Source organism: Camellia sinensis, chromosome 12 (assembly GCF_055761805.1).
Source record: "Camellia sinensis isolate YWXY chromosome 12, ASM5576180v1, whole genome shotgun sequence".
Classification (NCBI taxonomy): domain Eukaryota; kingdom Viridiplantae; phylum Streptophyta; class Magnoliopsida; order Ericales; family Theaceae; genus Camellia; species Camellia sinensis.
The window spans coordinates 17,906,795-17,924,011 of NC_138972.1; the positions used below are offsets into that span (position 1 = coordinate 17,906,795).

The following is a 17,217-nucleotide window of genomic DNA, read 5'->3' on the forward strand; positions in this document are numbered from 1 at the left end:
AATGCGAGTCACCTCTAGAATCCGTACGAGCCACCTCTTGAGTCCATACATATGTTCAAAGGCTTAATCCCAACTTTTCAAGGGCTTCATGCCAAATGTACAAGGGCTATATGCCAACATGTTTAAGGGCTTCATGCCATATGTTCAAGGGCTATATGCCAACATGTGTAAAAGCTTAATGTTAATATGTTCAAGGGCTATCGCCAATCCATTCAAAGGCTTAAAGCCATTATGTTTCAAGATTGGGCCTAAGGCCATTCTAAAATTAGTACAGAATCAGATTAATTATATGATCTTCGTATTTACATACGCATTGATATGTATTATGATTAAGTTGAATATTGAATCATTTATATACTATTATTCACTGAGCTTCGCTCACTTTGTGTTATGTCTGTTCTGTAGGTAATTACTTTGGTAGTCCGTCTTAACCCTTGATGCTTACCCTTCAATTGTCAACCTCAGTATGCCTAGACTCCCAGACCAAGCCCATGCATTTATGTGAAGTTTTGTTAAGATTTTGTCATGCACTTTAATTATTTACTTAAGGTTAAAATGTATGTATATACTCCCTTTCTTTACCAATGTTCGGATATACGCTCATTTATATGTATGGGTATGTATATAGATAAATGGCTCTTACGTATGTGATCCTGGCATGTTAGTTTTAGCTCAATGGATGTTATTCTATGTTACTTTGTAATATTAAATGCTTCCGTTCAGGCCCCGTATATTATGTATATCAGGTCATGTGTCCGTATCTGCATAGGTCATGCCCGAACTTTTAGGGGCAAGTTTGGGGCGTGACAAGTGGTATCAGAGCACGAGTTGCTATCTCACACACGAATCCATTGGGCTTAGGATGTCTAGAAAAGACTTAGGTATCATGCATGACATCCTTACTGCATATGAAAAGATGGATAGCAACGTTAAGTGTATCTGGTAACGCTAATGATCATGATCCATGTCTATTGTACTTTCTTTGTGTATATGGCGATTGGTTGTGATGCAGAATATGGTAAGTATAAAGACGGAAGATCTAGAGGGTTCGACCCCCGCACGGTTAGACAAAATGGAAAGGAAAATTATGGGATTAAATTAACAAAGTTGCGCATCGGAAGCGCAGTGAGGGTTCGAACTCATCGATAAGACAATTTATATGCCAATGTGTGACATCTGTTGTTATTTTGGGTTGGTAATTACCCGTAAGAAACAATAATAACGTGATTGTGCTTCCTAACATCTGTTTAGATGGAGTGATTAAACTCTAAGTATGGAATATTTCTAAAATCAAAGAAAACGATATATGTGATCCTCTAACCTTTATGCTATAGTTATGTCTTCCTTGCCAAAATAATGTCTAGATCTTTGATTTTGAGAGGTTACTGTATTTGAATATTTGATAAGATGTGTTTTGCAGAATAATTGAAATCATGTTGAGTATGATTGGCTGTAAGAAGAAGTTATGCATATTGAGCTTGAAACAACATGTAAAAAAAAAATTGTGATTTTGTGAACTGAGGAAATTATTGACGATTTTTGCTGGGGAACCGAGAGGATTATTGATGATGTCGAATGAGTTTTGTTTATGGGTTAACGGGATTTGTTTATGGAAATCTGTAATCTGTTTTGTTTATGAGTGGTCTATAATCTATAATCAGGATATTTTATAAGGAATGGTTAAATGACATGAAGGACCTTATCCAGGTTATGTGTTTGTCCACATGATACTTGTAAGAAAATGGGTAGTTATTGACTACTTTGAGATCAATTAAATAAATAGGGATATGATATTTTCCCATAAGAACAAAAACCCTGCCTACGGGTATTAATGACTTAAGATTGAGAAGTCATTTCTATGATATATTTCTGTGTAAACATGCAAATGTTAGATATTGCAAATTGTCAAATTAAGGGTGAAATATTTGTATGCGAATTAATTCAAGGCTTGTTCCTTTAATGTGATCTGCAAATGAGTGATCATTGGAATAGAACTTATGTGATCTGTGTTATTTAAAGGTGTCATACTACCAATTACGTTCGGTACTTCTGACATAGATGAATAATGTGTTATCCTGTGTGAGTTGACTATAGACCTGAGTAAGTAATGTCTTTGTAAAAGATACTTTTGTATAAAGGATTTTGAAAATGACTATGTTATACGATGTTTATGAAATTTATATTTTGGGTTATGAAATGTTTTATATGATGTATTTTCTGAAATGATAAAGAATGCTAAGAACTTCTACCATGTGTATGATATGATAAGCTTTCCGAATAATTTCTTCAAGATGACTAAGTATGTTACGAAACTCCGAATGTTCAGGATGTGACAAGTTTCCTGAAAGAGATAATTTGCTATACATGAATGAGTTTTCCATTTGATAATTCAATGTAGCATGCTTGATGAATGCTCTGTGTTGAACTTGAAGTCATTCTGTCTTATCTATTATAAGTTGGATCAAAGATTGTTCTGTCAAAGTTTAAATAAGTTTAATGCTATTGGGAATTATTCCATCATCTAATAATCTTTGAAAGGTTTGATAAGTTTCTGGGTGATGTCTCTGAACAACGTATTTTATGTAATTATGAAAGGTTTGATGAACTTTATGTATTACATATTTTTGGAAATGTTTTGTCCATGATAAGAACATTTTACTAAATATGGAACAAGAATATAATAGCTTTATGGTAAATGTATTATGTGTTTGATGTCATGATGTTGGCTTTAAGATCTTCCAAGCAAACACGGATTTTAAATGATTATACCTTATTGTAATTCGGGAATTGTGATCATTAAGGTTGGATACGTATTTGGTTTTACTGATAATTTACTCTGAACATGTAATTCCTTGATATGGGATTTGAGTTGTCATTTGGAGTCTGTTAGAAATCTGATTTGAACTGATAAGTCTAATTCTGAGAGTAAGCAAGGAGCCACAAAGTCATTGATCTAGAACTTATTTGTTATTCTGGGTTTAATTGTTGTAAGATGCATGTGCCTTTGAAACATGATTATCTAGTAAACATTTCCTTAACCTTCGAGGGAGTAGGAGTTGGGGTTGTTTGTGAACCTAAAGAGTTTGAACTATGTATGACAGCTCATGAGTCTCATGTAATCGAATACTTGAGTGAATCCATTTCTGAATGTCCTTAAGTTGTTATAGTATCTGGAAGGTATGACCTTTGGATCAATAACTTGAAATGTACCAGGATTGTGAATGATGAGACGATGCTTTGATGTTATTAAGTATTATTATCAATTGGGTTACCAATTAGTCAGTAAAGATGAATTACGTGTAGTTTTGGGAGCAAACTCCATTGAAATTGATTGTATAGGATTGTGAATGGCTAAATAATTGGGAAATATTATATGTCTAGGACAGAACTAGACTTGTGACAAGGTGAATCAAGTTTGGAGGACCAAACTTCTTAAGGTGGGGAGAATGTAAGGACCCCAAAATGCATATAAGAAATCATTGGTATTTAACTATGAGATGAGGCTTTTTAATTTAATTATATCTTTTGGAATTGAAGCATTATCTATTGAGTTACGGATTTAAAATTGAAATTACCGACCTATATGGGTTCAGAAATCAAAATTGAGTACTTGGATATGTTAATGGGAATTTTTGGAACTATTTGGGACAATTAATTGGAAATCTAATTTGTCTGATTTGTTAATGCACGTTTGGGTAGTTAACTTTATACTGCAAATTGAAGGCATTAGAGGCTTCAGAAACCAGAACAGGGGACATATTTATGATCCTCATAATTTTTAGAGTTCTCTGGGAAGTTTAATTGAAATTTGATTTCGTACGAATCGTAAGGCCACGTTTGGCTCTCTCTATTGTGTTATGTTGGTGTGTATGTGTATACTTATATTATGGGTGCCTTATGAGTGGATGGACTCATCTCTTAGAATCAAAAAAAGATATATCTAGAGGAAAGGGGGAGCCACATGAGAGAGGGAGAGATAGAGAACTCAAGGAGAAGAGGGAAGGAAGAGCTTAAGAATGAAGAGGAAAGATGGGAAAATTGATGGAATTACTTCAAGAGATTGGCTCTAGGTATGTGAAAACAACTTAACCCCTTAAGATTGATCTATTACTAGTTTAAATTCATGATCTCAAATGAAGAGAAACCACCTAATTGAGTTTTGGTTGATAGATATAAGTTTAGATGAACTCTTTTCATGAATTGAACCTTGATTCCTTAAGAGTTGGTTAATTGAAGAATTAAAGTCATTATATTTGTTTATTTTGAGGTTATGATGTTTGATGGAGAATAATAATGTGAAATTGGTCATGTATTAAAGGGTTTTGGGCTTTGATTTACATGTAATTAAGGTTTGATTTTGAAAATGAGAAGTCCCAAATTTTCAGCCATTTTCGGACTGCAAACTGTCCAGGGCTGCACGTGCGGCACTGTTTTCCTGCACGTGCGGGGACAGCTCTGTCCAGCCAACTTTGAACAAGCATATCTTTTGCATCCGGACTCTGTTTTGAGTGATTCTTGAGCCTAAAATCAAGCCTCGGAAGTCTAGTTTCCAATGGTGGTGGTCTCACTTCCAAATTCTAAATAAAAAAATAGTTATGTCCAAATTAGTGACGACTATTCACTTTCTGTTTACCGGTTTGTACCGTTTCTTCGTCTGAACCTTTCTCCTATCGATTCCTCCTATCTTATGAGGAATGAATTATAACATATGGAGGACTAATGAGTCTAGAACCACCATAGCTATTGAGTGAAGAATAAAAAGAGATTGGTTTATTCTCATAATCTGTTATATGCATTGTGTTTGTAGGTCAAGACGAGGACATCGTTCCACTGCTATCAGAGACCTACCACTGTGAGTAGTAGTACTATAGTCGCACGTTCAAGTATTGTTAATGATTCTCATTGTTAACATTCTATCCCTTGCAAGTAATTAAGTTAACAATATGTTGATTGGAAAATCTAGAGGCATTATTGAGCAGTCCATTCTGTTTACTGTTGACAATGAATACTAACTTTCTGTTATTTGCAAGATAGCTATAGTGATTCATGACGAACAAATAGAACGTATGAGGATTATGGAACTATGGTATTCCGGTATCTCTAGAATCATTCAATCGGTAAAATGTGTTTACCTTTCGTTAATAATTATCAAGAACGTTCTGTTAAACTTAAGTTAACTGCATTCACTCATGTGAATGATGCAATGGTTACCATTAGCACTCTGTTAATTGCAGGTCAACCATGTTAACATATATGAACGATTAAACAAAAGGGTATGTTACTGATTAATAGCTCAAGTGGACCATGTCATTTCTTAATGAATAAAGAGAATTTGTGTTCATCTTCGAAGAATCAGAATAATTGGAAAGTTATGTGAATCCATATGAATTTGAAGTTATTTTGTTGTGTTACATATGAACTCGAAGTTATTCAGAATCTATGACATGAACGCAAAAGTTTAACGTCATTATGTGACCCACATAAGAATGTGAATTATTCTATTTTGTTAAGCGCACTGTAATGACATGATATACCAAGAAATGCTCTATTTTATGATATGTGACTCTATGAATTAATGAATGATTATCCATATATGTAAAAGTATTCATGGCATCCTTAGCACAAGGCCCTTACCCGGGGGTAATAATACCGTGGTCTTATGGCCCTTGCCCGGGGGTAATAATACCGTGGTTCAAGTATGTTACAAGATATCTCTTGCCATCGACGGTCTCGTACGGATGGTACCACCGACGGTCTTGTACGGGTGGATTATGTTTTACCATTGACGGTCTTGTACGGGTGGATTATGTTTTACCATCGACGGTCTCGTACGGATGGTACCACCGACGGTCTTGTACGGGTGGATTATGTTTTACCATCGACGGTCTTGTACGGATGGTACCACCGACGGTCCTGTTTGGGTGGGTTATGATCAAGCATGAACTCTGATTTCTGTTTCTGATTCAAGCATAAGTAAGAATATGTATGAATATGTTTCTATTTATCCGTTCCGTTTATGCCATGTTATAACATGATATGAATTGATCGGTCTTTAAGACCTAATGACTTCTAGTATGGAACAAAATGCTGTACGGAACTAAGTGCTGCAATGCGAGTCACCTCTAGAATCCGTACGAGCCACCTCTTGAGTCCATACATATGTTCAAAGGCTTAATCCCAACTTTTCAAGGGCTTCATGCCAAATGTACAAGGGCTATATGCCAACATGTTTAAGGGCTTCATGCCATATGTTCAAGGGCTATATGCCAACATGTGTAAAAGCTTAATGTTAATATGTTCAAGGGCTATCGCCAATCCATTCAAAGGCTTAAAGCCATTATGTTTCAAGATTAGGCCTAAGGCCATTCTAAAATTAGCACAGAATCAGATTAATTATATGATCTCCGCATTTACATACGCATTGATATGTATTATGATTAAGTTGAATATTGAATCATTTATATACTATTATTCACTGAGCTTCGCTCACTTTGTGTTATGTCTGTTCTGTAGGTAATTACTTTGGGAGTCCATCTTAACCCTTGATGCTTACCCTTCAATTGTCAACCTCAGTATGCCTAGACTCCCAGACCAAGCCCATGCATTTATGTGAAGTTTTGTTAAGATTTTGTCATGCACTTTAATTATTTACTTAAGGTTAAAATGTATGTATATACTCCCTTTCTTTACCAATGTTCGGATATACGCTCATTTATATGTATGGGTATGTATATAGATAAATGGCTCTCACGTATGTGATCCTGGCATGTTAGTTTTAGCTCAATGGATGTTATTCTATGTTACTTTGTAATATTAAATGCTTCCGTTCAGGCCCCGTATATTATGTATATCAGGTCATGTGTCCGTATCTGCATAGGTCATGCCCGAACTTTTAGGGGCAAGTTTGGGGCGTGACAGAAACAACCTAAGAATACCTTTGAAATTCAGAGTTTCTTGGGTCTAGTCGGGTACTACCGACGTTTTGTGAAAGATTTCTCTATACTAACCTAACCACTGACTAGACTAACGAGGAAAGGGGTTAGATTTGTGTGAAGTGAGACTTATGAAAAGTCCTTTCAAGAACTTAAGGTTAGACTCACCACTGCTTCAGTTTTGATTATTCCGGAGAGGGGTTTGGGATATTCAGTTCATTGTGATGCATCTCGGGAAGGTTTGGGTTATGTATTGATGCAAGAGGGAAGGTGTAGCATACGGTCTACAATAGCTGAAAACACAAGAGAGAAACTATCCCACTCACGACCTAGAGTTAGCAGCGGTGATTTTTGTCTTAAAAATCTAAAGGCATTACCTATACAAGGAGAAATTTATAGTGTTTTCCAACCACGAGAGTCTGAAATACCTATTTTCACAAAAGGACTTGAATTTGAGGCAGGGGAAATGGATGGAGTTTATAGAAGATTATGATTCTTAGTTGCATTATCATCTAAGGAAAGCCAACGTAGTAGCCAATGCATTGAGTAGGAAGTTCGTAAGTAGTGTAACTAACATTGCCATATGAGAGTGGGAAATATTGGGTGCCATTAGTGAGCTTGACTTGCATCTGTAGGAATCCGTTGAGTTGGCCACCTTATTTACCGTAGTTGCACAACCTACCTTAGTTAACCGAGTCATAGAGGCACAATAGTGTAAACCCGAAGCAGAGGCTATCTGTATGAAGGTAGAGAAGGGTTTGAACGTTCAGTCATATTCGAGTGGGAGATATCTAGACCGACTTTATGTACCAAAATCTTGTACAGAGGAGGTACTCTGAGAGTTCCACCATTCATACCTTGCGGTACACTCGGAAGGCACAAAGATGTATCATGACCTTAGTCGCCAGTTTCGATGGAGGGGGATGAAGATGGATGTAGCCTTGTTTGCTTCGAGGTGCCTTACTTGTAAACAAGTGAAGGCCAAGCATCATTGACTAGCGAGTTTGTTGCCACTCTTACCTGTAGCCGAATAGAAGTGCGAGCATGTCACGATAGATTTTATTGTGGGTCTTTCAAGGACTCAATGGGGTAATGACGTCGTATAGGTAGTAGTCAATCGACTAACCAAATCTGCACACTTTATACCTATGCACACGAGTGACTCAGTAGATTACCTTACGATCTATATGTTAGAGATATAGTGCGACTTCACGAGGTCCTAGTGACTATTGTTTTAGAGAGGGATACATGTTTTACGACTCAGTTGTGACAAAGCCTACAAGGTGCCTTGGGCACTAAGTTAACCTTTAATGCCACTTATCATCCTTAGAATGATGGACAATCCGAGCGCACCATTTAGATTTTAAAGGAGATGCTTCAGGCTTGCGTTCTTGATTTTAAGGGGCCATAGTAGAGGCAATTTCCCTTGGTAGAATTTGCATACAATAATAGTTTTTAAGCGAGTATTGTATGGCACATTTTGAGGCCTTGTATTGCTAACCGTGTAGATCTCCTATGTGTTGGGCCAAGGTGGGTAATGCACCTATGTTAGGTCCAGAGTTAGTCCGGGAAATGATGGAGAAGATTGCACTAATTCATAAGAGGTTGGTTTCAGCTAAGAATCACCAGAAGAGCTATGCCAACCATAGAAGAAGGCCTTTATCTTTTGAGGTGGGGGATCATGTGTTTCTAAAAATATCGCCGAGACAAAATTTGAGGAGATTCGAGAAGTGTGGGAAGCTGTCTCCTAGATTTATTAGGCCTTTTGAGATTCTAGAGCGCATTGGAGAGGTGGCTTGTCATTTGGCCTTGTTGCCCCAACTTTTTGGGATTCATGACATGTTTCATATTTGTATGCTCCAAAAATACGAGCTTGATCTTTCACACATGTTAGATTGAACCGAATTAGAAGTAGATGAGAATGCCTCATACGAAGAGAGGCCAATTCAAGTGTTAGATACTAGAGATCAAGTCTTGAGGGGCAAGGCTACCCCATTGGTTAAGGTATTGTAGCGATACCATGGAGTCGAGGAGTGACTTGGGAATGTAAGGAGGAAGTCCAAGAGAAGTATCCGAACCTATTTATTAATATTTGAGACCTGTATTGAAAATTTTATTCATGTTGTAATATGTAAACATTGTAAATGTTTTGGAAACTCGAATTGTAATATTTTGTATTGGAAGACTCTGTTTTATCATTATTACTAATGTGGAGGGTCAATGGAATTAAAATCCGATGTTTATTGGTTTGATTTAAATTTCGGGGACAAAATTTCTTAAGCGGGGAGATTATAACGACGTCGATTTAAACTCAACCCATTTCATGCTCTTAGATCTGGGATTCCATGTCTGTAATCATTGTTCATGCTCTTTTTCATCTTATTTGTCACACCCCAAACTCGCCCCTAAAAGTTTGGGCATGACCACCTCAGAAACGGACACAAAAACCTGATGAATATAACCTATGGGGCCTGAACGGAAGCATTTAATAACATATAATAACGTAAAATAATATCCATTGAGCTACTACTACTATGCCAGGATCACAAACAGAACAGAATGCAGATAAGTTTACAGTGACGTGCGTCTGAAGATAGCCATGTACGTATACACATACAGACCCAGCCCTCACGGTCGGGCGTATAACGAAAACATGAGAAACTAAACGGATTACATACACATCAATCTTAACAGACTTTTAGGGTACAACTTAAAAACTTAGCAAAACTCCATAACTTGAACGGTCAACATCTAAGAGTTTAAATACTCAGGGATTGACAACTGGGTAACGGAAGCCACAGGTTAAGGTTGACCTCCAGGTTGAGTGCCTACAAAAACAGACATAAAATAAAGTGAGCCAAGCTCAGTGAATAATAGCACATAACAATTCAATGTTCAACATGAATTATAATACATATCCGGGCATTTATCAATAAAGAGAACATATGGTTACTTTGTTTCTGTATGCATAGCAAAGTATCTTCTTCAGAAAACTTGTCATATCTTGAACATTCGAAGTTTCGTAGCGTATCTAGGCATTTTGGGAAAATTATCCAGAAATCGTATCATAACATAAACATGTCTTCATAGCATTTTTATCATTTCATAAAATCCTTATCATATTAAACATTTCGTAACCCAAAATATGGATTTCATTAAACATTGTATAGCATAGTCATTTTCAAAATCATTTATACAAAAGTACCTTTTACAGAATGGCCTTGGGCCCCATCTTAAATAGAGTAGCTTTCAGCTCTTAACAGAATGGCATGAAATCCTTAACAAAATGGCATGAAGCCCTTATCAGAATGGCATGAAATCCTTAACAAAATGGCATGAAGCCCTTATCAGAATGGCATAAAGCCCTTGTCAGAACGGCATGAAGCCCTTAACAGAATGGCATAAAGCCCATAACAGAACATCATAAAGCCCTTTAACATGCTTGTATGAACTCAAGAGGTGTCTCACACGGACTCTAGAGATGGCTCACATCATAGCACTTTGTTCCGCATAGCACTTTGTTTCATATTACAGATCATACAGAATGGCCATAGGCCCAGATGTCATAAATTGGCCATAGGCCTCACAGATGTTTCAGAACGGCCATAGGCCTCATAACTTTCACATTGGCTTTAAGCCCAGTTCACATATGTATGGACTCAAGAGATGGCTCGTACGAATTCTAGAGGTGGCTCGCATTGCAGCACTTAGTTCCGTATAGCACTTTGTTCCATACCAGAAAATATTAGGTCTTTAAGACCGAACAATTCATATCATATCACAGTATGAATGGGACGAATAAACAGAATGGAATAACCTCATGGTTTATTGCAGGTTAACATAATTGTCTTATGTATATCAGAACATTAACATAAAACACGTATATTATTAGTCCCAGGGTATACAGAGGCACACGGATTCTTCCAATCATTCACATGAGTTAACATAGCTAGTTTGCGTTAGACAAAGCGTTAATAATAATTCGGAGATACATAATACCTTAATTTCATAATGCACATACATTCCATTTGCTTGTCATGACTCAATACTGCGAGTTAGCAGATAACAGAATGTTAACCTTAACGATCAATAGTAAACAACGTATGGCCCAAGGACACGTTTAGATTTCCTCATGGTTCATTGTAAATCGACATACTTGTCTTGCAATTAACAGAACGTTATAGTAACAATAATCCGGAGGTAAAGGTACCATTACATGAGCCACGTAATAGTGTAATGGTTGTGTGCAATTCTTATACGGAATCACGGGTAATTTACAAGTAGGTACATTTATAAGTTGGTACATTAATGATGATCATTAACCTTATCCGGAATACAGAGTAGGTTCAGAGCCGTACCGATGTACGCCAAAATCTTTCAATGTTCACACCGATTCCCAATCAATATAAGGCTAACATAACTACTTGTGAAGAGCAGAGCGTTAATAAAAAGAATTATTAACGATAATCAAATGTGCGATTACAGTACTATTACTCACAGCATTATGATGACGTGCTAGTTCCTCCCGGAGTGTGTCCTACACATATTCACAACTTGTAAATTAGTTCATTCCTCTTTGTTAAATCTCTTCTTAATTCATTTCACTTCAAATGAATTTTACACATATTAGTAGGCATAAAATACAAATTCTAAAAATATCCGAGGGTCCAGCACGTAAAACGGAGCAAACCATTTTTCCCAGCATGGGCCGCACGTGCGGCTGTGAGCCCCGCACGTGCGGCAAACTCTCCCGCACGTGCGGCAAAATCCTCCCGCACGTGCCTTTTAGACAGAACCGAAACTCCAAATTTCCCATTTTCCCCGCACGTGCGGCTGTTGTTCCCGCACGTGCGGCCATAACCCCCGCACGTGCGGCGATTTCCCTAGCTGAGCAGTCCGAATTTCATATAAAACCCATCTTTGGTAAGTATCAACAAGGCCTAAATTAGATCCTTTAATTACCAAAATATAACTTAAAGATCATACAATTAGAAGGCACAACATGTAACACTTGAGATGAATTAGATGTTTAATCCACCACCTAAGAACATGATTTACTTACTTTAACTTAGAACATCATATAGACAAAACTATATAAGTTTTACATGGGAAGTCTACCAATAAAAGATAGTTCTTTTATTTAAACATAAACAACTTAATTTTAGATCACTTCACAAAATAGAAACCAAGTTAAACAATGTTCATACATTAAATTCAATTCTATGCCCTAGGTTACACAATTGTGAAGAAATCTTACTCTAATTCTAGAGAGGAGCTATGGAAGATGGGTAAACTTACTTTTGAGCTTCAACTTTTCAAAAACCCCCTTCAATTCTTCTAATCTTTAACCTTTGATGAACCTCTCTAGATTCTCTCTCTCTACTTCACACCATTCTCTTCTTAAGAGATAGTTTTAGACAAAGTTCTTGAATTAAACATGTAAGGAACATAAGCATATATGTATATCTAAAGGCAAATAAGGACAAAATTCAATCGTTTAATCATCCCAAATTGAAATTTCACAGAAAATCTCGTTACAGCTTAAAAATCATGCAGATTTCAAATGTCAAATCAATTTCAGATAATTCAGCCTCTAAGGCTTCCAATTTCTGAACCAAGCATGTTAATTGTAACAGATATCTTTCATATTAAACAGATAGGAATTCATATTCCCAAGATTCACTTAATTAAACGTAATTCACATAGAACTTCACAATAAGCATTCAAAGGCACAGAATAGAGGACTGAAAAGATACCAGAATCATGTACGAGGGTCGGGTTATTACATTATTGGTAGTTGAATTGAGTAGTTAGGAGTTAGTTTTTCAAAAGAGTTGCTGTTCAGTTTTCTTCTGGTTCAATCGAGCAGTGTTTTGGTCACTCGAGCGGTCTTTGATATCTCCCAGTATTTTTGCAGGTTTGCAAAAATTTTGGGAGTAGGGTATCTTAGCTCGAATGGTCTTTCCGGTGATCGAGCGGTCTTCTTCAATCTGTAAAACTTCTGGAAAGGGGTCATTGTGCGCTCAAGCAGTATTTTGGTCGCTCGAATGGTGTTACTTATTGTGTTTGATGCTTGAGTGGTGGTTTGGTCGCTCAAGCGGTCTGTGCATATATCAGTTTGGGAAAAATGAGGTTTTGTCAATTTCTCTCTCTCTCTCTCTCTAAAAGACCTCTAACCCTAATTTCTACACACACACACACTCTCTCTCTAGTTCTTGCTTTAAAACCTCAAATACACCCTTACCCATTGATTTCTCTACCATAGCTCCATGCAGAAAAAGGTAGAGCTCACCAAAAGCTTCATTTTAATCAAAGTGGATCTTATTTTTGGCTTTGTCAAAGTTTTACCTTTGCTCTCTTCCTCTTCTACTCTTGAGGTAGGGACTTCTTTAACCTTTAGTATGATTCTTAACCTTGTTATTTGCTCTTTGAAAATGTATAGTGGTTTGGAAATTTTTGGTTAAATCTAAGGTTTGATTTTGAAATGTAAAAGAAGGGTTTTTCAAATAAATCCTTGAGAAAAGTTGTGGAAGTGTGTACATTGTTGGGTTGTGTTGGAAATTCCTTCCTTAAATATGACTTTGAAAATAAAGGAGGCTTTGTTTGGAAAAAGTCATGGATGTTGAATTATGAAAGAAAAGCAAATGATGTTGGGCTTTGAAAAGATATTGAGAATGTATCTATTGATGATGAGAGCGGAGTTGGATATTTATTATCACTCCCATTTTGAAATTTATAAGATTTTATCTATTGTTGGAAATTATATGTTGAGTAGAAATATCTATTTTGGGCTATTGGTGGAGGATAGCTTTGATTGTTGTAGAAATTGCATGAAAATTAGGTTAATTAAAACTAATTACTCATTCATTTTGCATTGAACTTTGTTTCATATTTGAATATTGAAAATGTATTATTTTTGAGAAAAATGTGTGTATACCTTAGTAAATCATGTTAGGAGGTGTGGTTGTGGTTTATATTGTTGACCTGTGTGTCCTTGGTAAAAGTTCAGAAACTTGTGCGGTTAGTGCCGATCCTTCCAATTAGTATTGGTAAAATGATTTTGATAGTGCTTATACAGCCTACTGGCAGACACGTACCTAGAAATTCCTAGTGTTTTGTATCCACTGCCCTGTTTTCTATTATAAAAGTGTATTTTTCATAAATTGAAATATATTGATAATGGCATTGCACTGTTTTAAGATGGAAAAGTATAATGTTTTAGCAAATGACATGCACGTGCATTCACCTTATGACTTTGTTAAGTTTTATACATAGTGTTAAAGTATCTCTACTGGGTTTTAGCTCACCCTATATGGAAAACAAATTTCAGGTGCTGATGATATGCCTCCACCAAGGACTTAGCTTGGGAGGACCGTGGAGCTAAAGGCTCATTTTTGTTTGTTTGTTGTAATTATCTTTTGTACAAGCCTCGACCTAAAGGTTCATCTTGTTGTAACCAAGCAATGTTTTGGAAAGATGTAGCCATTAGGGCATAAACTCATCTGTATTATCTTTTATTTCAGTTCATGCATATTTGGCATATGCAATAGATTCAGGATCTGGGATTTGTGAATATATTCTCGCATATGTCATCTTTTGTACGGTAAAGGAACATAAATGAAAGGTTAATATTTAGTATGTATATGTTTTCTATTAAATATCATGAGATGGTTTATTGTTATTATTTTAGGGCGTTACAAAGCATACCCAGATCTTTTCTGACCTACAGAGCATTTTTCATGCAACACACCGAACAACTTTGATCCTAGACGCATCTCTAAGTCTTTTCTAGCTTCACCAGATAAATTTCTGAGGAAATACACTGGACTACTGTACTCCAGCTAGACAAGTTTTATCCAGTGCATCTTATTATGACGTTCGCCATGCACTTTTCTTGAGGAGTGTCCCAAGGATCTCGGAATATGTCATCCGCATCCATGGAATCTAGAGGCATATTCCAAGCTCCAAATGCATATAAAATCACTCCCCATCTTGAGGGAGAAGGGTTCCAAAATTTTTAATCGACATCCCTAATTCCTAATCCTCTAATGCTTAATCAAATACACTGAAAGAGAGTTTGGTGAGAATTTTGGAATATTTTCTGCATACCTTTGCTTAGATGATTTAGAGTCAGAAGACCTCTATTGATCAGAGGGCGCTTGGGTTAGAGCTTGTGATCAGCTTGGGTCCTATCTCTGCTATTCTAGAGGTAATCCCTACTTTCATTTTCTTCCAAAATCTATCGCTACTCTCTTTATTGATTACATCTTTGGATATCTTTTAAATTGTTGATTGATTTGCAGCTAGCTTAGTTGGTTTGTCCCATTTTCCATCTTTTCTATAGTTAGCTGAGGCCTGTACAACGGCTTTGTCCAAACCCGAATTACTTTCTTTTCTATTTTAGAGTCAAAGCTATGTGATACGCGCACTTTGGTGATTCATATGCCATCTTGATTGTGTCTGGGCTCGTAGAATGCATTCTATACGTACCGCACGTTAGATATTGTATCTAGGATCATGAATTTATTTTTTTTAGATTATTTCTTATTTTCGCTTGGCTGGAGTACCCGATGAGTATCTCTAATCTCTTCTTCATATTTCATTTAGTTTAGCATATAGGATCATGCATTGTTTTCTAACCCTTTACACTCTTAGCATGGTGCAGAGGAGTATTTAGTGAGCTTCTTTTATCTTTGCATCCTGCTTGTGATTGCTTCTTATTATGTCCAGCATGCTACCATCAGACTACATTCTTGCTTGCTATATCTCTATGACTGCTCATTGTATGGAGGTCTCATTGCCTAAGTTGGAATAGTTCTGATCTCCTTGCTTGGCAGATTTCGCGATTTTTCATGAGATTTCTGCTTTTCAAACTCTCTTCAAAATAGCGGGAGATTATGACATTCTAAAATAAGTGATTTTATCTATATTTGTCTACTTCACATAGTAAAAATAGCAATAATAATTGGGTTATATGATCATATCATGTTAATAATTCTTATATCATAGACGAGTAGAGGCCGATCTTTGATCGGATGAGTGTGGGTGCCCAATTCATGACCCTGCCCCTCTCATAACTAAGTTCTCGAGCCGAGACACTTTAGTTACGACAGATCATGATCTTTTGGCACGACTCACGGGTTTCCTAGTTTTTTCCAAAATATTAGATAACGGTTTCAAATCTGGCGATGTAGTCCATTTTTAACATTTCTTATGATTAGTGTATTTTTTATAGATTGCATACATGGACTCTCATTCCATTCCATATTACACTTGTGGAATCAGACCAAAGATTTAGATTGTCGGGCGCTTTCGGACCCTGCCAGGTCCACTTTTTCCCATCTCGTAACCCTAGATCTAAGAGTGAGAGAGATAGAGAAGAGAGCCAGATTGGTTTTCTATTCTGTGCTTCGTTACTCTTGGTTAAGGTTTATGACTTTTCAACTTCCAATTCTTTCTCTAGATGGATCATGATTTGTTTGTTTCAACTAAATATTATCGGAAAACAATAAACAGAAGACTCCTATTAAGAATGGAGCCCTAGGGTTAATATTGATTGTGTACGCTGAGCCTATGAGTCAAAGCTATAGTTCCTTACCAATCCAAGGTAAGGGTTAGAAAACTCAGCTATTTACATTTTATACGTTTCTTATTTTCCATTCACACAGATAGATCTGGCGGTTGGAAGGGATGGCGGTCTTGCCAATCCAAAGTAAGGGTTAGAAAACTCAACTATTTACATTTTATACTCTTTTTTTTATACATACTGAACACATTTTAATTTTTTACTTTTTTTAGTCAAAAAATAAAAATAAAAATTAAAAAAGTCCGAGAATAGTATTTTTGGTTTCAGTTTTCTAAATTTAATTTTTTAAAAACTAAATTTTTTGTTTTTAGTGAATATTTTTTAAATTATAAGTAATTTTTTACTTTTTTAAATGCACTTTACTTAGATGTATCTAAATAATAAAATATTTACGAAAAATATTTTAAAAAATTAATAAATACACAAATATAAAAATGTACTAAACTTTTATATTTTTTTTTGTATTTTTCGATATTTAGTGCATTTTTTAAAGATTTTTTTTTTCACAAATATTATACTTTGTAAATGTATTTATGTTAAGTGTGTCTAAAAATTAAAAAAAAAATTACTTAAAATATTAAAAAAATTCATTGAAAACATTAAAATACGAAAAATAAATAAGTAAAATTTTCTGAAAACTATTTTTTAAAACCTGGAACCAAATATATATATCTATATATATATTGGCTGGGAGGCCCA

The 17,217-nt window shown here is 35.9% G+C and overlaps 1 long non-coding RNA gene across 1 annotated transcript; it reads right to left on the reverse strand.

The window, feature by feature from the left end:
- Positions 1-9,493: 9,493 nt before the first annotated feature.
- Positions 9,494-12,731, reverse strand: LOC145804093 (uncharacterized). Its single transcript, XR_014345692.1, has 3 exons — positions 12,689-12,731; positions 11,431-11,469; positions 9,494-9,760 (listed from the first exon to the last, which is right to left on the reverse strand). It is a non-coding gene; the product is annotated as an uncharacterized LOC145804093 (long non-coding RNA).
- Between the last annotated feature and the right edge of the window lie 4,486 nt (positions 12,732-17,217).